Below are 24,618 nucleotides of genomic sequence, written 5' to 3' on the forward strand. Positions count from 1 at the left end.
TCTTCTGCTGTCATCTCCTCCATGCAACTCAAGGTTCAGATACCTTGGCTGACAAGCTTACCCATGAGATGGACCAAAGCCTCTTGCCTGAAATTCCCGTGATTTCCCCTGGTTAATAAATCCAGGTCTGCTCTGAACTGTGACTGCTTGGGGAATTGTGGAGGTGGGGGAGGCTGAGGCCATGAGGCTGGTTTAAGACATTGCTTTAGGGAGTTCCAGGGATTGACCCTGTTGGCATGAGTGCTGTAGCACTCTGTGATGTGGTGCATCAGTAAACTCTTGGGTTAATTGCAGAAATAGATGTGGGGGACATGGGTGACAGAATCACAAAGCAGCTCTGGGCAGAAAGGACCGGTCCAGGGCCTCCTGTCCAGCTTCTGCTTGGAGCCAAGCTGACCTTGAAAAGTTGGGTAGGTAGCTGAGGGCTGCTCTAGGTGAGCTGTAAGAGCAGAGATCCCACCACCTCCCCAGGCAACAGGTCCAGGGCCTCACTATCGCCATGGTGAACATTTTTTTTTCTCTCTAACCAGAACTTCCCTCTGCAGTTTGTGCCTGTTGCCTCTTGCTGTGTGCCTCCAAGAAGGGTCTGGCCCCACCTTCTCATCAGCCCCCCATAGGAGGTGGATGCCAGTATCCAGATCCTCCCTTTGCTTCTTTCTCTCCAGATGGGACAAACCCACCTCTGAATAACGTGAAACAATGTCCTCGTAGCAATGATACCCATCCAGCTGGTCTCAAGCACAGGCACTTTGGCAGGGTCCTACAGCTGTAACTTCTGAAGGACGGCTTTGATCGCTTATTTCCCCAGATAATTAAAGAACATTTGTATAACCTTTTCATAGAGGCAAATGGCCTCCTGTGATCCAGCCCCGATCTGTGTGTACCCAGAAATCAAACCATGCCTGAGCAGAGCAGCCCCGTGTGTAACAGCAGAGCCTTCAGGAGAAAAGCATGCATGACTTCTATCACATCTTCCCATACAGACCCCAGGCCACCTCACAAACACACCCACCTCATTCACAAAGCCATGGGGTGCTGGGTCTGGGCACGGTGCCCACTGCTGCAGAAATCCTCGAGGAGGAGAGGGAACAGAGCCCAGCACCCACCCAGCTGGAGATGCTGCAGCTGTGGGCACTGACCACATGGCCATCTCCAGCCTGAAAGGACACAGCTCCTCAGAGTGGGGACAGGGCACCCCACTAGAGGGTGGAGAGCTGAGTGTGGTGGCCAGAGTGTGGGCAGGAGGGCAGGCAGGGAGCTGGGCCAGCCTGGACCCCTGCCTGCCCCTGCCATGCGCGGGAAGCCACCAGGCTTCCACCAGACTTGACTCCAAGGAACTGGGGATTTAATGAGCAGTTTCAGGAGTGCTCTCAGCTTTGCTGTCTCCAGCACTAATTACTAAATGTTTCCAAAGCTGCTGTCTGTGTGAGACAAGGCCCTTCCTTACATCAGTGCTGCTGGGGGCAGCGGGGCGATACTGTGAGGGTGTCTGCTCAGGCTGGAGGGGATGTGCATGTTATTCCTACCTTTTTCTCACATGGAAAAAAAGGCTAGGGCCTCCCTCTCACCATTGTATGAGAGGTGCTGTCACTTGTCACTTGCCTTGCCAAGGGTGTCCTGCCTCTGCTCTGGGAGAGAGTAAGCCTCTCAGGTATGGGGAGCAAGAAGATGGGGCAGAAACAGGCCTGCCCAGGACATGTGTGAGGACCTGCCTCCAGCTGGAAGGAAATCCAAATGGGGACTGGTGAGATCAGTTTAGTAATGCTCACAGGAGAGGAGGGGAGAAGGAAAGACAGGAACAGGGAGAGATGAATGCAAGATGGATGGGTGGCTGGGACCTGACTGACAAAAAATGAGAGCTGTGGAGTTAGGACAGCGCTGGCTACATGTGGGGACAGTTATGGCAGAGAAGCTTGGATAGTGCTGCTGTTTTTGTAAAAGAGTTGCCATGGGGCATGGCCACCCAAAGGTCAGCCTTTCCCTTTGTCAGTGCTTTCCCCTAGCAAAGGCATGGCACATGGGGAAGCAGGCTGCACCCCGTCTCTGCCAAAGAGAGGTTCCTATCCCTCATCCCTGCAAGAGGCAGGGAGAGATGCTTGACTGCATCCCGGGTGATGTGAAGCCCTGCTGTTCAAGAGCTGTTTTTCCTAAGTGAGACTCCCCAGATCACAGCCCCCTCAAAGCTGCTGGATGGTCACAACCTCCTGACAATGTGCAGGCAGCCTGCCAGAGTCTGGCTCCCCAGCTGCACACCTTGCTTTCTGGTACAGAAGAGTAAAACCTTTTCCATTGCCCTGTGCTCCTGGAAGGTTAAGCCCTGGTTAAGGAGAGCTCACAAACAAGCAGTTTGACAAGTTGTGCTACCAGTGCAGAGAGCTGTGGCCTCATCTGGGCACGAGTGGGGGCCAAGCGCATCCCTGCTGCAGGGCTGCTGCCGGCTGCACTTAGGCGGGGAGGGATTTAGCCCTAAGAGTCTTAGTGACGCATCTTGGGAGACTTAGGCTGAGCCTGGCTTGCAGAGACGTGACCTGTGCTGCATTTCCCGTGGTCACCTGCCAGTCTGCATTATGTGAGCTGTCACCCGCTCCCAGACACAACACGTGAGTGCGGTGGCACAGGGGCTTGGAAGACAAGGAGGGGGAAACCGGCCCAATTCCTTACTTGGCCCAGCCTTGCCCCTGTACCAGGGCTGCTGAAACACGATGTGGGGCTGCTCCCAAAGGACAAAACCCACTGCTTAAAGCTGCCAGGGAACCAGCAACCAGTTTGCTTTTGCTTTCAATGGAAGGAGGAGATGCTGAGGGACCTCTTCTTGTCTCTGGGTCATCTACAGGAGAGTCCTTCCCACTGCCTTGGCAGGGGTCAGCATTTAGGATGGGGAAGAGCCAGGACTGCGGTTGCTGAATTCTGGTTTCTGTTTGACCTGTATTTGCAAGAATTGCAGTATGAGTCACTGAAAACAAAGCAGCAAAGACCATGGCACAATTTAATGACATTGTTGTTTATGATAATCCTATCCACAGGTGTATTTTTATAGCTGGAGAAAATGGGGAAAGGAAAGAAAAGAAAAGCACAGGTCACGTCTCTGCAAAGAAAAACTTTGACTTGCAGAAAGGCAGTCCCAGGGCCAGGGCCAGCAGTGGGAAAAAGGAACAACGTGCTGGTTTTTGCAGTGAGGACTGGCTTGCAGAGAGACCACCCACTCCGAGAACTGACCTGACTTTGGTGATCATGTTCAGCTGAGATGAAAGTTGAAACAAGGCCACCTGTAATCCCCAAGAAACCAGGCCACTCTCAGGACTCAGGACAATCAGGTCCCATTAAAAAGCATCTGCCAGACTGATGTCCTGCAGGTTTCATTACCATGCTTAGCAAGAAGTCATTGGTGAGGACTGATCTCCTGTGGCCTGAGGAAGGAGCTCAAAAGATGCATTTTCAGGTGCAGCAATGTGTGTTTTTAGAATTTGTCTCCCAAAGATGATGGGATGGTTCCTTTGGCCAGTATTGTACTCAGCTTTTTCCCTAAAAGACATGGAAACTTAGGAAGAGAGAGATGTGACAGTCTTGGAAGTCACAGGTGAAGTGCTCGAAGTACTCAGTACGTGACAGGGCACAGCTAATAAGCAGCAAAGAGGACAGCATGGAAATGCCTGCTGTTTGCCTTTTTCCTCACCATCAGTTTGTCTTTTGGCTATTGCAAAGTCTCCGAGTCACAATTAGGAGTGAACTTGTTGCAAGAGTTCCCAGATTTAATTGAGCTCCTTTGAAATGAAACCATTTATAACAACCTTTTGCAAGGACGAAACACAATGTACTCTGCTCTGGTACAGCCAGGAATATGCTGTCCTGGGGGCTGGGGAGCCCGCTGCAGCACACAGGGACAGCTGCCACCCAGGGACAAGGTCCGGCAGCTTGAACCCAATCTCACTGAAATCAATAGGAATTTTAAGATCCCTGAAGCAGGGGTCATGGGATGCAGAACTCGAGTCTGGCTGCAGGAAATATATTTAGTAGAGAGGAGCAAGAGCAGGCTGTTAGGAAAATTTTTTTTAAATTTTTTTATTTCATGTATCTCACCTTCCAAAGGTAGTGAGACCCCTCCCCCAGTCCCAAACTGGAGTGCATCTAATGGGACCTTGATTTGCCTTCTTTAATCAATGAAGAACACTATTTGCCCTGCCTCTTGGCAGGACAGACAAAAATGCTCACATTACAGTGGTGGAAGCATAGAAGGGCAGATCCAGACCTTGGCTCATGTTCTGGACCTCTTGCTCATCCCTGCTCCTGAACAGCTAGACCTGGGTGGCAGCTGAGGATTTCTTCATGTATTTTTGGAAGAGAAGTCTCCTAGCTGTCTAGAAATCACACACTTGCCTTTCTGCCTGTCTGGGGCAAGAGCACATGATCCCAAAGTCACGAGTTGACCTTGGGTGACACTTGGGCATCTCTGGCTAGTATAGGAATAGAGCTCAGGGTCATGGCAGGACCAATCATTTACTCACTAAATAAAGGTTGGTTTGGACTAAAGGAGAGTGTTTGCAAATGTCACCCCAAGTCAGCAGACAGTCACACCAGTGCTTCAGACATTAGGGCTAAATCCAAGTACAAAGAAGCCCTGGCTGGCTTCAGACTTCTTTCAGGGAAGTTCTTTCATTTTTCTGAGCAAACCAAACTACCAGAAATGTTCGCTTCTGACTGATCTAAAATGAACCCACTTGACCTTCTTTCTGATTTGATTAATAGGAGGAAGAATTTCGTATTTGTACAGTTTTAATAACAAGCCATCAAGGAGAAGCCGTGAACTGTGGATGAGCCTCCTGTGGAAGGGAAAATTGTCCCAGCCTGACCTGCAATAGCTCCATGAGCTCAGTGGAGCTCCTCAAGACTCACTGAGATGCCACGTCCCAGACCTTGAATGCCGCAGTTGGAAGACACCCCTCATGGTTTAGGGGTGCTGCCACAAATGGCTGCATTATCAAAAAAGTCCTCATTGCAGCAAATTTTACAAGGAAAAGCAGAGTCAACATGTGACACTTGTAGTGGGGTCAGAAAGAAGGACTTGCAGCGTTCTTTTACAAATAAAGTAATTTTAAAATGTTGAAATGTATCTAAAATAAAAAAGGCCACTATGTAGAACTGGCCCAAGCCAACATGACAATAGAACAGGAACCTATCTGCCTTCTTTTATGGGCTCCCAGCAAACAAAGCCCAACACCAGAGGACCAGCCTTGTGCCCAAAGAAGTCACGACTTGCAACAGCAAATTTGGCAGAAGCTGCGTTGCAGAGTAACTCTGAAGAGAAGCAGCTTGTTTGAGGAAAGGGAGGAAGGGCTGTTACTCAGTAAAAACTGCCATGACTTTTATCCACGCGTGTCTAAACCCAGACCCGGCTTTACCCGAGGGCCGGAGGTTTCAGGTGTTACAGGACACGAGCAGACGCTGCTGTTGCTCTCCTCTGACACACACTTGCTTTAAGCTTTAGCTGGCTCGATGAGCCGGGCCGGCTGTGGGGGTGGCCCGCCGGGGTTTTTGCGGTGCAGGGAGCCGTGCGGCGGTGTTTGCCGACACCAGAGGGGGGTGTTGGGCCGCTTTTGCTGCGCATCCCGTGCCGAGCTCGGCGGCTCCGCAGCGCGGCCGCTCCCGGCGCAGGGAGCCAGCGCGGCCGCCCGGACCGCACCGCCCGGCCAGGACGGCTCCCATCGTGTGCCCGAGGTGTGCGCCGTCAAACGGAGCTGTGGAGGGGCCTGCAAGGGCTTCTCGCCCCCTCCTCATCTCCACGTTCGGGTGGGAGAGGGGGTCTTGTCCTGACGGCTTCTGCGGCCCCTCGGCTGCTCCTGCAGTGTCAGAGCGGAGCACCGCCGCGGGCAGCGCTCAGGGGCACAGCTCACACCTGGAAAGTGGCCCCCGCTTGAGGGTGGAGATTCGTTCCCACAGAGAACTGGAAGTGCTCAGCTCTGCGGGGCCTTGGATTGCAGCCTCTGGCAGTCACAGGCCCGAGGTAAATTCATAGAACTGTAGAATGGTTTGGGTTGGAGGGAGCCTTAAAGGTCACTTAGTTCCAAACTCCTGTCAGGGACAGGGACACCTTCCACTAGACCAGGTTACTCAGAGCCCCATCCGGCCTGGCCATCACTTCCATGGGGCATCCACAGCTTCTCTGGGCAACCTGTGCCAGTGCCTCACCACCCTCTAAGCAAAGAACACCTTCCTCACATCTAATCTAAATCACTCCTAGTTTACAATCGCTCCCCCTTGTCCTATCCCAATCTGCCCATTTAAAAAGTCACTCTCCCTTTTTTTATAAGTCCCCTTTAAGTACTTGAAAGTGCTCTATGGTCTCTTCAGAGCCTTCTCTTCTCCAGACTGAACAGCCCCAGCTCTCTCAGCCTGTTTTCATAGCAGAGGTGCTCCAGCCCTCTGAGCATCTTTCTGGCCTTCTTCTGGACTGTCTCTAAGAGTCTCTCTTCTCTCTCTCATGTCTCTCTTCTGCTGGACCCCAGAGCTGGGCACAGAACTCCAGGTGGGGTCTCACAAGGGCAGAGTAGAGGGGCAGGATCCCCTCCCTCAGCCTACTGAAAGTGCTGCTTGTGATGCATCCATGAGAACCCCTAAATCCTCATCAGGGCTGCTCTCAAGGAGTTCTCCCTGTCTCTACTCATGTCTGGGATTGCCCCAACCCAGGTGTTGCAGATGGCCTCACTCCAAGCAGGTCCTGGAGCAGGACAAAGGGACCTGTCTGCTGCAGGGCTGTGCAACCTGCCCAGTGCTGGCCAGTCGTGTTGCTGGTCCCCCTGAAACGGTAGGCCTTGCAGGGGAAGAGTACACCTTTTATAAATTGGTTTAGCTCCTGGGGATGAAAGGTATTCTATGAAGTTAAATATTAAAGCAACCCTGGATTATTCATTAAGCATCAATTATCATCATCACATCTACTGTCAGATGTTTCAACGCTGCTATTCTGCTCTAGGAGGGAACATATTTTTAGGCTGGTTTCCGAAGGAAGGATGTTCCTGGGGACAGTTGTGCCGTGTGCTTGTCTGTCTGTCCTCACAGATTCGGTGAGGACATTTCAGCCAAAGTTTTTTGGCAGGTAGGAAGTCTCCACACACTGTGTTGCTGCAGATTAATCAGCCAAGGGGATGGTGGGGAGCCCCCCAGACCCAGCTAGTGGTGTGGGTGCAGGAAGAGCAAGCACCTGATGGTGCAAGAGAAGAGCCAGGCAGGGCAGCTCTGCTGCCAGCACTGGAGAGCTCAGCCATGGGACACAACACCGTGGGAAAACTCAGCTTCCCAAACTCTGCTGCCCGCTGAATAATTTACACAAATACCTGCCAGCTATGAATCGGCTCCTTATTCCTTATTTCATTCTTTCTGCCACTTCTGCCTCCCCTTGTTTGTGCTTTTATAGCATTACAAAGTTGGAACAAGCTTTGGTTTAACAATAAAGGCAGCCTCATCTGCAAAACAGGATGTTCCAAAATAAGATCTAATTTTCCTCTGTGAGAACCCAAGGCAAAAGTAAATTGATATCCACTCTAGAGGAAAACACAAACAAGGACTTATTATTTATCATTAAAACATCTTTAAAAGGCTCTAGAGCCCTAAAAGCAAAAGTTTGATGCTGTATAAAAGAATTATGTTTCCAAGATGTATCAGTTCAATAATTAAAACAGCATCTATGAAATATATATGTAAGATATTAATAAATTAAATTAAATTAAAGCCACTGAAAGCCAATTATCTTGTAAAAGATCTCTGATAGCTAAACTAATGAGATGTAGAAAGATTAATTTAGATCCATTTTGGGAGGAGATTATAAATTGCTATAATGCCACATCCAGTTACTAGGTTGTTATTGAAACCTGTGAAATACATTTGGAAAGGTTTTTAAATATTCAGGATGAAGTAGAAATTAGAAAGGAGTTAGAAATAATTAAAAATTAGCTGTCTTGTCACATTGCAGCTTTAATCCTATTACCTCTTCTAGTTTACAAAGCTTCAGATGTCTCTCAAAGCATTGATCTGTGGGGACGGTGGGGTTTATGAGCAGGGATTTATTTGTTTTAATAACTGCTGAACTTCAAATATTTCTCTGGTTTTGCTTATTTGAGGGATTGTTTCTATGTAGGATTATCACCCTTGCTGCCAGCACTGCTTGATGGATTTCTTTGGCCATAGGGCAGGACAGGCCATCACCCATGATCCCACTGAGCCCCCAAAGGCACACTGTGAAAATGCTGAGGAGCATCAGTGGTGGTATTTTTGGTCAGGGTGAAGCACAAGGCCTTTGCTCCTCTACTTCTCCAGGTGTTGTAGCAAAACACAGAACTCTTGGGAAATGCAATAGGGTGATGGTGGTGCAATGCATGCTCATAACCCATGATCTATGGTCTTGCCACTGCCAGAGGTTGGCCATGAGGTCGGCCAACCCTGTTTTGGTTGGAGAAAACTCTTGGAGAGTTTTGTCTAAGGACTCAGGGACCTCACCCATCAGTGCTCCATTTTGCTTCCCCTGGTCCAAGGGGTGCCAAAAGGTCTCCAGCAGCTTGGCTTGGCTGTATTTTTACAGAGCAGCAGGAGCACAGCAATCTCTCCCTTAGCCAGGAGGAAAATCACAGGTAGGGAAGGGCAGTGGGGCCTTGAAACCTCTGGCACAGGGTGATAGCAGCAGTCACGGCGCTGCGAGCTACTCCCCCATGGGCAGCTGCTGCATCCATGGGAATGTGGCCTTGGGGCTGGCAAACTCCCCTCATGGGCAGCAGGAGGGCGAGGAGCTGTTCTGCAAGGTGTGCACGGCTCTGCCTGGAGGATCAGTGCCAACATCACTGGGGGCAGAGGAGCAGGGCGAGGGCAGCACACAGACACCCCGGGCGGACTCCAGCACAGGAGGAGGAGGAGGAGGAGGCAGAATCCCACCAGCAGCAGCACCCTGGAGAGGCAGGCAGAGGGGTTCCATCATCAGCATTGTGCTCCTTGGAGGTAAAGGACTTGTACCAGGACACCTACAGCCATCCTCGGGCAGCGGAGGGGTGAGCATAAACTGGGGAAAGGCCTAGCAGACAAGGGCGGGGGGGGGGGGGGGGGGGATGATACTGATAAGGGATTGTTTTTCCCTTTCATCTCCTTTTTCTCTAATAGTCTAGATAATATCATCCAGCACTGTAAGTGGATTGATTGACACTCTTTGATCAGGCTGTTAGAACTGTGAAATAGTCAAACAGCACCTGTGTAAGGTGTGTATCTGAGCTGTGGTGCACAGAACCAGCAGAGCAGGCAGCAGCCCTCTGGGGAGCCCTAATGGCATTTTTGTGAGTAGCCCTTCTGAGAGAGCCTTTTTTCAGATGCCATCCTGTGGCAGTCAGAGACAACCAGCAACAAGGCTACTGTGTGTTCACATAGCCTCAAGTGTCTTGCTGAAAGAATAGCACCTGGTTTTGGGGGCAACACAGACTAGTTGAAAATATTGAAGTGAGGAATCCAGAAGGTTTGAGGGCCTTCTTCCTTCTGCCTAGGGAAGAGAAATCTTCAAGGGATGCCTCTAACCATCTTTGAACAGAGGAATGAAAGCTCTCTGCCTTGTCTGTGAGAAGAGATAAATTAGAAATCCCTGTTTAGGGGGTTTCTTGTTTGAGAAAACCTTCTGGTGGGAAGAAGTACACTAGAAAAACCACAGAGGAGCAAGTCCAGATTTGGGTGAGGCTCTGCCATCTTCTTTCAACCTGCTTGAGCTGTAGATTGTAAACAGACCTTTCTGTAAAGTCTAGAAACCTTTAGGGAAGACAAAAAGATGTCAGAGCTGGAAAATTGGGTTATTCAGTGGGGAAAAAACCCCTGGGGTCCAAACTCTTGCAGAAGTATGCAGCAGGCTGACCTAGAGTTTTCCAAATTAAAAGAAATGACCAAGTGTAAACCTTTCTCCCAAAAATCCTTAAAATGTGCAGGAGCATGGGCAGTGTGGTTAGTTGCCAAAAGCTTAGCTGGAGAAAAACAGGCAGCCCAGGTAGAAATTCAGAACCTAAAGGAGGAAAACAAGAAACTGAAAGAAGAAATAAAGGCTCAGCAGCTTAAACTAGAGGAGGGTATAACTCGAGAAGGAGCTGTGGCCATGGAACAAGTGCGAAGTGTTCTCCAGTATCAAGAGGTGTGTGAACAAAAAAAGGCCATTTTGAATGAAAATCAGGCATTGAAGGAAAAAGTAGCCATCAGTACAAAAGCTGTAGAGGAGGCACAAAGAACAATCCAATTACTGGTGCAAAAAATACAGACCCTAAAAGACAGGAGCACAGACCACCAGGCCTGTGAGGTCAAGATGGAAAAGTTAAAAGCTGCATTAGAGGCGAAGCACGGGGCTGTCATGGCCCCTACAGAATCACCCCTAGAGAGGGAGGATGAGCACTGGGATGGAAAGGAATGGGTTCATCCAGAAGGCAGCCCCTCCACAGGGGAGTGTAGGCTTGCGAGCCCACAGTCAGTAGTTTTTGAGAGGCCAGAAAGATTTAAAGCAAATGGTGTTTCACTTCCCTGTGCTGCAGCGGCTGGGGAAAGGGAGAGGGGAGTAGCGGAGCAGGGCAGTGAGAGGAACGTGCAGCCGCAGGCAGGACAGGTTATCACGGAGAGAACAGCCAGCCCTGGCCCAGCTCCTCACCAGCTCAAACCCAGGAGCACCCAGGGGAGGAGAGAGCAGCCGGCAGGCAGTGCCTGGCCAAGGGAGGGCAGAGAGGGATACGGGAGAGGAAGGGAAAAGGCCAGGGATATGCGGGAGCCACAGGTGCCGCAGACCCCCGCCTCTGCCGCTGTGACCCCCCAGAGCCCCTCCGGGGGAAAAGGGAGGAAGGGGAGGTGGCAGGGCAGGAGGCAGTGGCAGTACGGCACAGCCCCCCGATTCGTGGTACAGAACAGCATGGCCAGGAGGGAGTTAAGCACGATGCGAGTGGACATCTGGAGGGAGCTTCGGGGGCGGGGGGAGGACATGGCCCGCTGGGATAACGCTCCCACCAGGGTTTTGTTGGATCGCCTGCTGGAGATCAGCCGGAGAAGAGAGGGAAGCGAGCCCGGGGCTCCTGCCCTCCCTGCCATGGCCTGAGACAGACAGAGCCCCTCTTCCCCGGGCTCGTGGTCAGCCCAAAAGCGGATCACTGGGGAAGGCTCCCACCCTTGGGGGCCATGGGAAGCAGAGCCCACCAGGTATCATTATCATACATGGCACACATAGAGCTGCGGCACCAGACCGCCTCCGGTGCACACCGAGAAGGCTCCTCTGGTGAGAGAAATGCAGGAGGAATGAAGTGTTAGGGGGTTTTGGGTTTGCTTATTTTCACAGGAGAAACACAGAGGGAAAAGCTGACTTTTCCAGCAGGAACAAGTCCGGGCTGCAGTAAAGCAGAGGCTGCTTGAGCTCTGCCACAGCCACCCCAGCGCCCACTCTGCTGCGCTGAGTCTGGGCAGGGGGATCAAATACTGCTCAGACCAAGCTAGCAGAAGCTGTTTTGGGGACAAAGAAGGCTTTTAGGACAGATAAAACACTGGAGCTGTGATACCAGCTGGGCTGCAGTGTTTGTGAGCAGTGATGTGCAGCGGTAGGACTGGGAATGAGCTCTAGGTGTGGAGGGATGTGCAAGAAAGGTTACAGAAGTCCCAAGCATGGCATAAACCCTGAGGGTGAAGCAAGGAGGAAGGAATAACATCTGCTTTCTGGGTCTTCTGCAGGCAATTCAAAAGGGTTTGGACTTGGGAAAAAAAGCCAACCATTTAAAAAAAAATAATACCTGCCTATTGTCAGAGGCAAAGCAGAGAAACTAAGAGGCACAAGCAGAGCAAATTCAAGAGGTACCAACAAAATGAAGCAGCTCATGTTTAGAATTAGTATTGTTTAATTCAGTAGTGTGTTCTCACATAAGGGTGTGGAAGTATGTGCAGCTGAGAAATTTAGGAGTGGTACTAAAAAAAAGGAAAAAAAGATTGAAACAGAGGAATGTGAACTAATTGCTACCAATGCTTAAAAAGTTACAAGCTGGAAAAGTGGCAGATTATGTGTGTACCTATAAAGTTTTGAGAGGATGGTTATTAATGATAAAATATTCTAATTGACTTGGGACAGAATTCTCTCTGAAAGCAAAAAGTTAAATCTGTGGTGCATGGTTGGTGCATTAACACCAGCATTTTTTTCTTAGAGTGGAGAAAAAGAGAAGTAAAAAAAAAAAAAAATTAAAAACACCTATAATGGTAAAATACACACATTAATGTAATATTTTTAAATTAAAATATAAAGTTCTTCTGTTACAGAGATAATATTGAATCAGCTGAAGCAGTTATGATGGAGGCCTGGTGAGCAACTGTTTAAAAACCTAACTTAATAAATTGTATAAAAATATGTGAAGATGCAATTTATTAGATTCTTAATATCATCAAAAGTTGTATGGGTGTAAATGTTTTCTACCTTGTTTAACTGAGATAACTATTCATAACAATCTTTGCTGTTTGTCTTCCATAGGTAGCACAGAAGAATAAGTAACAATTCCAAATTATGGATACTGTTAATTGTATGATGCTTAGTGCTTGCTTGATTGCTTTTATTTTGCTTTATTATCATACATGCATAGGTGTGTGGAAAAATATAGTCTTTTTTTAGAACAGTTGCTATTACTGAAGCTCAAATAAGAGAAAAGAATTAACAAACTGTAGTGACAAGGAAAAAGTTGATCCATTTTAAAGTGATAACAGTCTCCAAATAAGAGAAATCTAGTTTCCCTTGATGAGTATGGACATAACTCCTGTTATTGATAGTGATCCCAACTGACAGAGACCTGTATATGTGAAACAGGAAACACAGGGCTGAAAAACATAGTATTTTGAAATACTATGAGAAGCAAAGATGAAAAAATAAAGTGTAGAAACTTTTAGTAGGGTGAGTTATATTTCAAAAATATATACACTTAGTGTAGCTGTGCACAGTTTTTAGTTTAGAGCACCTATGTATAAACTGATGGTGCTAGGATAGGTAGAAAGCTAAAGGTCCCCAGTGACGGGGTTATCAAATAATTGCATACATGGATGATACATGTAGTGTGTTGATGAAAAAATTTATTTTGTTATGGAGGGGATGAGGAGGTGACTTTAGACACTGACAGCAGGTTTCCTAAGATGAGAGCTGCACAGTGGACCTGTCAAGCAGCCCAGCAAGGTGGAGTGCTCCTAGCTGCCTCTCTGGAGGGACACCAGCAAGCAAAAAGCACTTACACATGCAAATTGCTTACAAAAAGATAATCAGTTAAGAACTGGGTCTAGCCAGAGGTGAATATGAAATATACTCTTTGGTTTCCATTGGGAGTGTAATCACTTATACGGGATCTAGCTGTGTTTGTGTGTATCTCCAGAATCCAGAAATCACCTCTGCATGTCTAAGTTGTCTGGTAATGCATGACTGTTTAATGTAACTTCAATTTAAATGCATGATTTTAATGACACAATAGTTTTAGAAGTGGACTAAAATTGCTAGAAACTTTTTAGCTGTGTATTGAACAAAGAAACTTTCGAACTGTGTACATTTGGGCTAGGTTTTGATCAGTTGTTGCAGATTAAAGCATCTACCTGCAACTTTCGTAGTCTCACAGGCACCAAAGCAAGGTTTGCAGTATGTCACAAAAATGAGCAAGTTGCTCTTACTACAAAAGCAATAAAAGATGCTGGCCATCATCCTTGGTGTAAATCCTTCCTTGTTGGCACTCCCATCACCTACTGGTGTTTTTAACTAGTCTGTCAAGTCTAGAAGTGTAATCCTGGGAATTGCAAGAATTTGTCAAATTGTGCAAACTATGAAACTGGCTGTAAAAAAAAAAATTATGTAAACCAAGCAGCAGCCATGCACCAAAGTCAAGAGCTACAGGCCACCCTCAGACCCACACGAGGCAAGACCAGGTAGGAAAGAGCAAACGCCTCCAAGAAGATCAGCTGCTCGGTCCTGATGAGGAGCCTTGAGCCACAGGAGGGTTTGCAATGTCCTTGCTGGACTCGTGTGTGACAGCTCACACCCATGGGGTGGCAGAGGAGGTCTGTTCACCTATAGCACATGAAACACAGCCTGGCCACTGCCAGAAACACCTCAGGCCATTTATTAATGCTGCAAAACCTGAGAGAGAGGTTTGTGAACTTTGCTTTGGTTGGGACATGCAGGGACCCAGCAGCCCCGGTGCTATGAACTACTCCCCCCAGGCAGCTGCTGCATCAACAGGAACGCGACCTTGGGGCTGGGAAGCATCGCTCACAACAGCCAGGAGGGCCAGGAGCAGCTCTGCAAGGTGTGCACAGCTCTGCCTGGGTCAGTGCAATGCACCCAGCTCTGAGGGCCAAGGGGCACTGCGAGGGGAGCCTTAAAGACGGGGTGGAAGCAGCTCCAGGTGGACTCCAGCAGAGGAGGAGACAGAATCACCATGATCATCTTCCCATCATTGTCACTGTGCTGCTGGAACAAAGGACTTGTTGGGCCCGTGACACCTGCAGCTGTCCCCCTTCTCCTGGGGACAGACAGCACCTCTGAATCTGGTACCCTGGGAGTGGAGGGCTGAGCAAAGCCCGGGGAAAGCTGCAGCAGTAAAGTGCTCTTATGTGTTAGTTTTGACCCTTTCTCTCTAATACTCTAGGTGATATTGTTTATCATTTTTAGCATCATTGTAATTGATGACTCAGTGTTCTCTCTGAGCACACTGGTAAAACTGTTAAGTAGACTAACAATAAATTAAATCTCTTCTCATACCAGCTGTGTTTCTCTAGCCAACAAATGGCAAAAGTAGTGGTTAAACAACATTGGCTTCCATAAGGGAAGTAATTTCTAAGCTGAAATAATGATGGGGAGAAAGATGAGCATCCAAAGATAACCTCAGAGAACTGGGTCTAGTTAAGTGTCTCCCTTCGTTGTCTTTCCAGGCTACACCATCAAGCCTAGGCCTTCTTGGCCTTTTTCTGCAGTGCTGCCACTTGCTCAGCAAGTGATGAAATTATCTTTCTGCTCACAGGGAAGCTAATTCAGTGAAATACCCAATTTCCAAAGCACAGCCTCACAGATACTGAAAACCAGTGTGCACCAACCTCTTCTCTGACACTAGCAGCCCAGAGCATCCTATCTCAGGTATTTTAGGACGTGTACAATGTTGTTCAAACAAAGAGCAAGCTGCTGGCTCCTCCATCCCACCAGGGAATAACTGGAGAACAAATCTGGGTCAGGTCAGAAGAGCAGCCATTGATTTACAAAAGCTATGGGAGAGAAACAGGTTCTGCTGCTGTGAGCGCTGCTTGCAGGAAGGATAGAAGGTTTACACTCCCTTAGAGGTGCTGTGTGAAAGGCAAATAGTGGGGTACAGATTGTACACGTCTGTCACACACACAGGGCTGCCAGACCACTTGTGGCCAGTCTGGATTCTTTCTTCAGCACAGGAACTGGTTTAACACAGAGGTTACACAGTGATTACTGCTTCAGGAGACAGGGTGGAGGTTCAGTCAGGGAGCTATTTACACCCTAGCATTTCTACTTCCACAGTCCTCCAGAAGTTCTTCATGGCAACCAACAGTGCAGGGGCAGTGCCCATGAAATGGAAACACAGAGCTGCTGGCAGCTATGATGGGGGGTTTATCCCTCAGGAAGATGGGTGACACAGACTTCACGCTGTGAGACAGCTGCTGCACCACAGATCTGACACTCACCTGCATAAATACCTTTAAATAAAATTCCTGACTCCCCACTATGAGTCAGTTTAGTCCCTGCTGTTGCCACCAGCCCTCAGGAGAGTCATTCTGGAGCATTGCTTGGTGCAGCCAGTACAGCACTGAGAGCCACACCCTACCAGCCATGCCCAGAGACTGTTCCTGTCTATCAGGCTACTAGTCAGACTCTTGCCTGTCAAGAAAGGGATTTGAAAATATTTGCTTTACCTTGGCGTTGACTTTTACACATCTTTTCATTCAGGGTCCACCACACAATTTTCCTGAGCTCCACATCAGTGGAGTTTCATCACAGGTTAATGTCCCACAAGTGATGAAGAGGTGACCCACCAGTCAAGGCCACATACACTCCTTATGGAGACAAGAGAATACACTCTGGGGGAAGGGGAGCCAGAAGATCTTAATCAAAAAATTTGCAAAAACAAGAAGAAATTTCCTTCTCACAAGAGTATCTCCAAGCACTCCTGTACCAGGACAAGGAACCAAAATTGTCAAGGTCAGTATTTACAAAAGCAGCTAGACTGAGAACAGTAAAACCTGATTTTCAGAGCAAGCAGGTACCCATACATCTCTGTGCTCACTGCACCCCTGCAAACCTGTCCCTAGCTTGCCCAAGTCAAGCTCTGGAACAGCAGCACTGAGTTCATGTGGCTGTGTGAGCTCTGAGCCCAGTGAGCCTGGCAGTCACACCTGTGTTCAGAACTACAGTGATTTCTCTGTCCTCCTTCAAGGCTGCACATAAACCTCTCCTCCTTCTTCAGGCCACTGTGCATCCCTCAGACAGTGATCTCCTACCAACACTGCAGACCCTTAATTTCTTTTTAAGGGGGCTTTAAAACTCCTCCTAATTACAGCAGTCATCAATTTGTTTAAGCATCCAAATTCCCCTGTGTGCCAGGTTGCCTTCCTGTCCTTGGAATTTGGCTTTCTGGCACATCTTAAAAGCATCCCTGCACACATGACCCTTAATATTTTAACTCTGTTCCTGTCTTTTTGCTCATTATCTTAGGTGGCCTTTTACTTCAAAATCTGAAGTCATAGTCCCCAAATTTCAAATTAACATCAAAGCATCTGTTAAAAGAATGATACAATTACAGCATTTTTTGTTAGGTCTGAAATGTAAACTGAGATTTCAGTACCTTCTGCCTAATAGCAGTGAACCACAACATTTTCCTTAGGTCTGACATATAAATCATCTCAGTACCTTATGCCTAACTACACTGAAGTGGTGAAAGTGTGTCTAGAATAGGCAAGGGGAAAAAAGATTATTTACATGCAATGGTAATTGTTCTTTTCTTCAGCAAAAATTATAGAGAAAAGTATTTTGCATAAGCCTCAGCCTTTCCCTTTGTCTTGTTCCGTTCCTTTTGATGTCTGAATAAAAAGAGAGTAAGAAAAGTTTACATTCATAGAAATAAATGCTGCAAGATTCACAGACAGCTTCTGTGATTCTGTGATTGCTCCCCAGCATCTCCCAAGCCTATTAAAGCACTCGGAGATATTAAAGGGAAAACACTGTAGAAATGTTTTTTCTTTAATAAAAATCAGTTTAGCCATCCAAACAAGTGTGATGTGTCCAAGGGCAGGCTACCATAATACATGCAGGCCTCAAACTGGCCTGGTTTGTTTCTCACATCACAAAGTCATTCCAAAATATTCCCTGCTACATCTCAGCTCTTTCAGATATCTCAAATTGCTCTCATAGAGAAGCAACTTTGTCCTTCTAGGACTAATGTTTGCATTTTCACAGGTGAAATATCAACTTGCTATTGCGCTCTCACATTTCCAGTCTCCAGATAGATGCATTCCTAGAACAAGCAGGAATACAGGGAGGACAGAAGTTAGCATAACACAGAACAAAGGCAAAAGAGGAACTGGAACACATCTGGAAAAACCCCCAGGTACGGCTCCTGCAAGTTCCCAGTCCCTGCAGAAGTAAGCAGTGGTGTAACTCCCCAGCTGCAGGTAATTCCTGGCAGGAGCATTGTTATTATTAAGAATCTTAGCAACAAGAGTCTCAACGGTGGTTCCACTTGCTAGGTCACCATCCAACATGTCCTGTAAACTCATCAGTCTGGCTGAAAAAGAGTAACACCAATAAAAGCAGGGAAACTTGAGGCACTTCTTGCACTCTTCTGTTCTTTCTTCCTCCTCCCGCCCTTATCTGATAATCCTCTTTTCCTCACCCTATTTTAGGCTATTTTTTGTGACTCCTTCAATGTCCTTCAATTCTGGTAGAAAAGTCTACTTTTAGCCCGCACCACAGATGTTTCAAAGGCAGTGACTGACTCAAGTTAGTCTTGTGATGGAAACCGTGCTGTAGCTTTACGTTGCCATGGCTTCTTTAGTTGACAAAATAGTACTTTTGACAGACAACTTCTACCTTTTTCACAGCCCTCTTATTTCACACAGGGTGGTGGTAATTTGAAAGTCAGAAAGTGAGATGACCTTGTAGGGAAAATGGGGTATAGGGGAAAGCTGGTGGCAGCAGTGGACATCGGCCTGAGGCCTCTTCATTCCTAGGGCTGTACCACCTGCCATCCTTCTGACTCCTCTAGATGCAAGAAGGATTTTTCAGCAACAAAATGTAGCCCAGTGCTGGTAACTGCTGATTCACTCAGGCAATCTGTGAGGGTGTCCTGGATTCAATGAAGCTTGACCGATGTGTTTTCCTGTGCTCCTCAGCTGAGCTGCTGGTGGGGTGACACACAGAGCATCTCACTCTCCCCACAGTGCAATGCTCATGGTCTGCAAAGATCAGAGAATATGCTGAGCTGGGAGGGACACACAAGGATCATCAAGCCCAGCTCTGGACCCTGCACAGGACTCCCCAAGAATCATGTGCCCGAGAGTGTTGTCCAAACGTTTCTAGAGCTCTTGCAGGCTTGGTGCTGGGTATCTGAACACACCCACACCTCAGTTCAGTGCTTCTGCATCTACAGTGAAGGTATCAGCCACCAGCTACTGACTGCTGCTTGTTCCTCCTCTCATCCTTTGGGAAAGGGGGAGGGGGATCGAGGGAGGCACCAGTGTTTGATACTGCAGTGCAGCCCTCTGCAGAGCGGGAGGAAACGTCTAAATCAGCTCCCGTCAGATGTAGGCGTTAAGCCACGTTCACCCTCTGTGCAGGCTGTACATCCCAACTTCTCCAGCCAGAGCTGGCCCCTGGTCTTCCTCTATTCTCCCCTATAAAATCTATTGTTAAGGAAAGGGGAGAAAGAGACAGAGAGAGATGTCACAAAAAAAAAAAAAATCAGTCAAAACATACCAGCTATTGCTTCCCTCTGCATTTGCATCTCAGCCTCATTATGTCACCTGAACAATAGGAATTCTCCCAGTCTATTTTAAGGTGGCAGCTGCCTTTAGAAAGCTCCAAATCTGACATTCTCTGTGTGGAATCCTGGGGAAATAAAGTTGCTTCAGATTTCCTATAAATACTATTTCAACCAACATGAGACAAACAATGTCTGTCCCAAAGCTTGTTGTTGTAATAAACAGTGCTTAAACACAGTCTTGGGAAAGACCTGACCCAAGTTTTATTTCAGAAGGAACATGCAAACTTAGGATCTGGCCTAAGAACTTGAAGTGATGTGGATATGTTTTATCCTAAAGATTATAGTCAGATATCACATATCCTTCAAGTCAGTCACAAACAGTGCTTCCCTTTCAAATCCCGTAGATGTCTCGTTCAGCCAGATCAGGATGAGCTGGAATCATAAATCACTTTAATCACAAATTGCAACAGCAGCCTCCTTGGGAAGATTGGCTGAAGTTACTCTATGAGGACAAATCGAAGCGTCTTTGTTAGCAGCTTTGAGCAACCAGGAAAATAAAATAAGAATTTTCCAGGAAAAGCTTTCAAGGCCCAGGTACACTCCTCAGAGAAAGGCTCTCCCCAGGAAGGACAGGGGGTCCCAATTCTCTCAGCTAAAAGTTAGGCAGAGGAGATCTGGCAAAGGCCAAGAAAGCAGGCAGGACCACATCTCCAGGCCACAGCAATTCAGTGGAAGTCCAGCCCACACTTCTTTTGCTCCCAGGTAATAAATAATTTGCAGGCTGCCAAGTTCTGCTTCAGGTTTCACTCCCCAACATTCCTAGATGTTAAAACTCCCACAGACTCTCTTGTGCTGTCAGAAAATAGCTCCTCATTAAAATACAGGGTTGCTAAGGTATGGCATGTGGTATATCCCCAGCCATTAATATTTCTGAAACACAGACCTTGGCTATTAGAATGGGCACATCTCACTGCAGAGCTGATGATGGGGGAAGAGACGTACAGATGCCCCCAGGAGGTGAGCTGGCACTGAGCTGGATTCATACCATGCCATGAGGGTCAGCTCCCATGCTTTGGGAAGGGAGTGCAACAGTGGTTTTTTTAACAGCAGAAATCTTTAAAATAGTGCTGATGTGTGTGTGGAACACCGGTGCTTTGCAGAGAAGATGGATTTACCCCACACACACATGAAGCAAGATGTGTAGTAGACATTTGACAGTGGCTGGCACTCCCCTCTGAGGTCTGGTCCCAAAAAATATCAGAGGAGCACAAAATACCCCTCTGTAAGAAAACATATTGAAAGGAGTATGCAAGGCAATCCACTGTCTATGGATACACACTACAGTGCCCAGCTGCAGCATTCACTTTTGTTTCCTAGGCTGAGGGAGGGAAATAATGGTATTTATTCAGGGTATATGAATGGCATCTATTCAGGAGTCCCTTTAACTGCTTGCTTCACCTCAGTGGAAATTAATTTTGTCACCTCTATCCCAGCCCACCAGCTGCAGCCAGGGCAGCTTGGGATTTCATTAAAGGTGAGCTGGGGATGGTTATCAGATACAATCAAAACATTCGAGTCAGAAGCACTGCATTTGTTGAGGGAGCCATGGAAAGGACCCTACACTAATCTTAAAGACTTCCAGGACCAGTTTCAAAATAGACAGGTGGAATGTCTGTAGTGGAACATTGTCTGAGTCTGCAGCACTTTTCACACCAAAGGAGTCAATAAGAGCTCTGAACCCTGCTTGATCTAGCAAGAAATAACATGGATTTGGTAAGGTAGAAAATGGACACAACAAATAGCCAAATACAGGATATATGAATAGCCAAAGCCAAGAAAATAAAGTATGTGATGGTGAAGGTCAGAGTGGGTGGGAAAACAGTGAGCAAAAGGTCTCCAAGAAAAAAGATGGCAGTTTGAAAGGATGTCACAATAAGAAGTGTTCAGCTTGTGATGAACAGATGGAGACAAAAGACAGAAGCAAAGGCAGGGAAGAAATTAAGATGGCAGATCACCAAATTTGTTTATCTAAGGGGATGTAAAAGGAATCAATCTGAAAGGTAACTGAAAAATGACACCATTTCATTGCTTTTTAATTCAGCACCAGCCTAAGCCTTGCCATGAAGCACAACTGAATTAATATTTGGAATTGTACTGCTTACAAAACAGAAATAAATGATTTAGTGTTTTTATAACAAGTGTTTTATTCTGATCCTCTATCTGAAGCAGAGAAGAAAATTTGCAGGCAACAGCAAACTCACACAACACTCTAAAGAATGCTTGCGTGTATAAAGAAGGTATTCTTTAGGGAAGAGGTGCTTACAAGTGTGATTCAGGAGACTGGTAATCTCAGCACATGTGCACAAGATCAAGTGAAACCAAAACCCACCAGGTACTATGAGTTCATTTTTATTCTATATAATGCTTCTCTATAGATATATACATATATATTCATATATATATATATATTTCTACTTGTACCAAACCTGCAGGGAATTAATAGCTCCAATGAAGTAAACTGATGTCAAGGGAAAAAAAGTGCAAAGGAGAGAATAATCAGGTCCAAAGTCTTTCAAAGACCGATTGTTTGGCAGCTAATCAGGACTTGAAAAGGTCACTGAACTAAGGCATTTCTAAGGCAATACTGTGAACAATTTTACAATGTTAAAAGATGGACAAAAGTATATGCCTCTGACAGATTTTACAACACTTCCCATTGAAGACAAGAAAAATCAGATGCATGCATGCATCCTGAAAGGACATCTCAAAGAATAGTAAATGAAAGGAAAAATATAGTTTTTCATTCCCTTGTCCAAACTGATGCACTTGTTGGCAGCTGGGCTCTCTTTTCTGTTGAGCTGAAGTGTCTGTGCAAAAATCTACTCCTAAATTAAGGCTGCTTGGCACTTGCCAGCACACAGCTCTTTTCAGCTGGCTATGATTTTGCTTGCAAAGCATTACACAGTTGAAGTTTTCCCTGCTGGAGTTCTGCATCGGGATAGGTTATTGTATTCTAAAATAGCTCCTCTAGAAACACGCATTTCTGAAAACTAGACTCAGGGGATTTACATGATTCTGCCCGTTTAAAACAAGGTGTCTAATTACTTTGTTAAAAGGTTGTGACACAACACTTTGGAGCTGGGCCTTGAAATTTGGTAGAGTTGTCACTCCAGTGACAAAAAACACCTTTTGCCATTACCTGTGTGTCTGCAGAGGGGTGTGCAGTGTCCATCTCAGCTCCTCAGACACCCTGGGTGCCAGCCCCATGCAGCAGAGATGAGCAGAGCCTCCTCCAGACCTGTCTCTGCTGAGCATCAGTGCCAGCGGGGCTGAGCTGAGAACAGCAGGATCACTGTGTGTGTGTGTCTGTGTGTGTCTGTCTGTGTGTGTCTGTCTGTCTGTGTCTGTGTGTCTGTGAGTGTTCTTCACGCCTCCCTGGCAGCACACAGGGGCGGGATGAACCCCCCATTTCTGATGCAGTGCCACTTTGCCTCACCCCCAGCAGCGTGCTGGCAGGGCTGTGTGTGCTGTTTGCGTGCCAGCCCGGTGAATCAGACCGGCAGCAGCCCCTCCGTGTCCCCGGTTCACCGCACGGCCGCGGCGAGGCGGAGCCCCGAGGGGAGGAACGAGGCCACCGGCTGAAATCCCAGCAGGGATGCGAGGAGAGGAGCGGGGCAGGAAGGAGGGAGCGGAGGGGAGGTGACGAGCGGCGAAAGCACAGACTGCAGGAGGAACAAAGCACCCTGGGCTGCAGAGAGCAGGAAGAGAAGGGATCAAAAAGGAGCCAGGTAAAGGAGCCAGTGATAAGCATCACCTTCCCCAAGGAACGTGGAGCCGATATCTGAACATCAACACTGCCGGCAAGAAACGGCAAAACCTTCGACAGAGCATCCTTCTCTGCCTTTGCTCTGCCCTCAGTTCCTGTGCCGAGCATCCCCCACCTTCTCTTTCAACCTTTTGACATAAAAACACCAATGCTGCTGAAGTGAGTTTCATGGGGGAAATGGCTTTGTGTTTATTTTTAGGAATAACACTAGAGTTTTAGGTCCTGAATTTGCACTGGACTGAGTGCTAAAAGCTGTTGTTTTTCTGTGCCTCCGGTTTGTTTTGACAGGCAGCCAAAGCTTCCAGGAGCCCTGAGCTTACCTGCTGCTTGACAGAGCAAATGGAGCAGGGTGAGATGGAAAGCTGCCTCCCACTGCTCCTCCCTTTCCCAGCAGTGTGGCACATGCATGACGGCGCTGTTCTCTCCTTGACAGGGAGCATGCATGGAGCAGGAACCTTCCCAAGCTCAGGAGCCTGGAAGCAAGAGTCAGGCAGCCTGGATAGGAAATACAGCATAATTTTCATCTTCCTATTTCTTCCTACAAAGTCCTACATGGAGCAAGAAATTCACCAACTCCGCGTATCAGAAGGGGAAAAATACAAACCCCAACCAAAACCAAAAAACCACAACTGCCTCAACCAAACCAGAACTAGTGTACAAACTGAAAATAAAATTCCCTGTCCCATACTGAGACTTTACATCAAATCTAAAGCCTTCATCTGTCATCTGCTCATCTTTCTTCACCAAAAATCTTCCTCCAGCTGCTGGTTAAGCAGCCAGCCCTGGAACTTAAGTGGTGATGATTACTGCACCAAAGGGGGTTCCCAGTTCAAATCCCAGTCATGAAGACACCAGCAATTACAAATATAATCTCATTTTCTTTTCTTTTTTGTACTTAAATGCACATTAGAAAGTTCATTTTCAAATTGCCTTTAGAACAAAATTAATAAACCCAGCAGTCCAGATTTAGGAATGGTGGGATGGAGACTGTAGCTACCAGTTCAATGCATACCATATAAAAGGGTGATGATGATGGTGCCATCCTTGCTCTTGTGATCACGTGCCACTTTCATCCCCGAGCTGCACATATGCAGGGACAGGATAACCATGTGCTACCAAATCCATTGGAAATCTGGCACTTTTCAAGTGTTCTACTTTTGTGACCTAAATCATATCTCTCTAATGTACTTTTGGCTACAGTAAGAAATCCTTCTGAGGAACTTTGTCCCAAGAATGCACTCTCATTGAGTACATCTCTAAGCTAATCCCTCCTCAGCAGGGAGACATGGAATAGACAATCCATGGATCCCTCTGAGCTGCAACAACTAATCCATTGTACTGGTAGAGTACAGGATAGTAGAAGTGACCGTCTAATATTGCCAAAACAGGCGCTTCCCCAAGTCCTTAAGCTGCACTAATTCTGCAGGGAAGGTGCAACAATCACTACAGACCAGATCAAAGAAAATAAAAATGGGTAGGATGGGGGAAAAGATCTGCTGGCCAAATACCAACAGGGGCATAACCACAGAGGCTCTCTGCACTCTGTCCATGGGATGTACCCGAGTTCTCACTACTAAATTCAGAGCATCCCACCTTTTTGACCATGCACATGTGCCAAGATCTACCCCTGAAAATAATAAATGTCCTCTTCATTTTATACTTACCATATACCTGTGCCTGGAATATCAGTTTTCAAACTTCCAGGGACAGAGGATAGCTGTCTCTAAAGACAGCTGAAAGCCATCAGGCAATGCTTTGATTAAGCAGCCTTGTATGAGCCATCCCACCTTGTGTTCCCCTCGCAGA

The 24,618-nt window shown here is 47.2% G+C and overlaps 1 long non-coding RNA gene across 1 annotated transcript; it reads left to right on the forward strand.

Moving 5' to 3' along the window:
- Positions 1 to 5,150, forward strand: LOC131578249 (uncharacterized). Its single transcript, XR_009277417.1, has 2 exons — positions 1 to 98; positions 4,744 to 5,150. It is a non-coding gene; the product is annotated as an uncharacterized LOC131578249 (long non-coding RNA).
- Positions 5,151 to 24,618: the final 19,468 nt, after the last annotated feature.

This window comes from Poecile atricapillus, chromosome 3, assembly GCF_030490865.1.
Source record: "Poecile atricapillus isolate bPoeAtr1 chromosome 3, bPoeAtr1.hap1, whole genome shotgun sequence".
NCBI classification, from domain to species: domain Eukaryota; kingdom Metazoa; phylum Chordata; class Aves; order Passeriformes; family Paridae; genus Poecile; species Poecile atricapillus.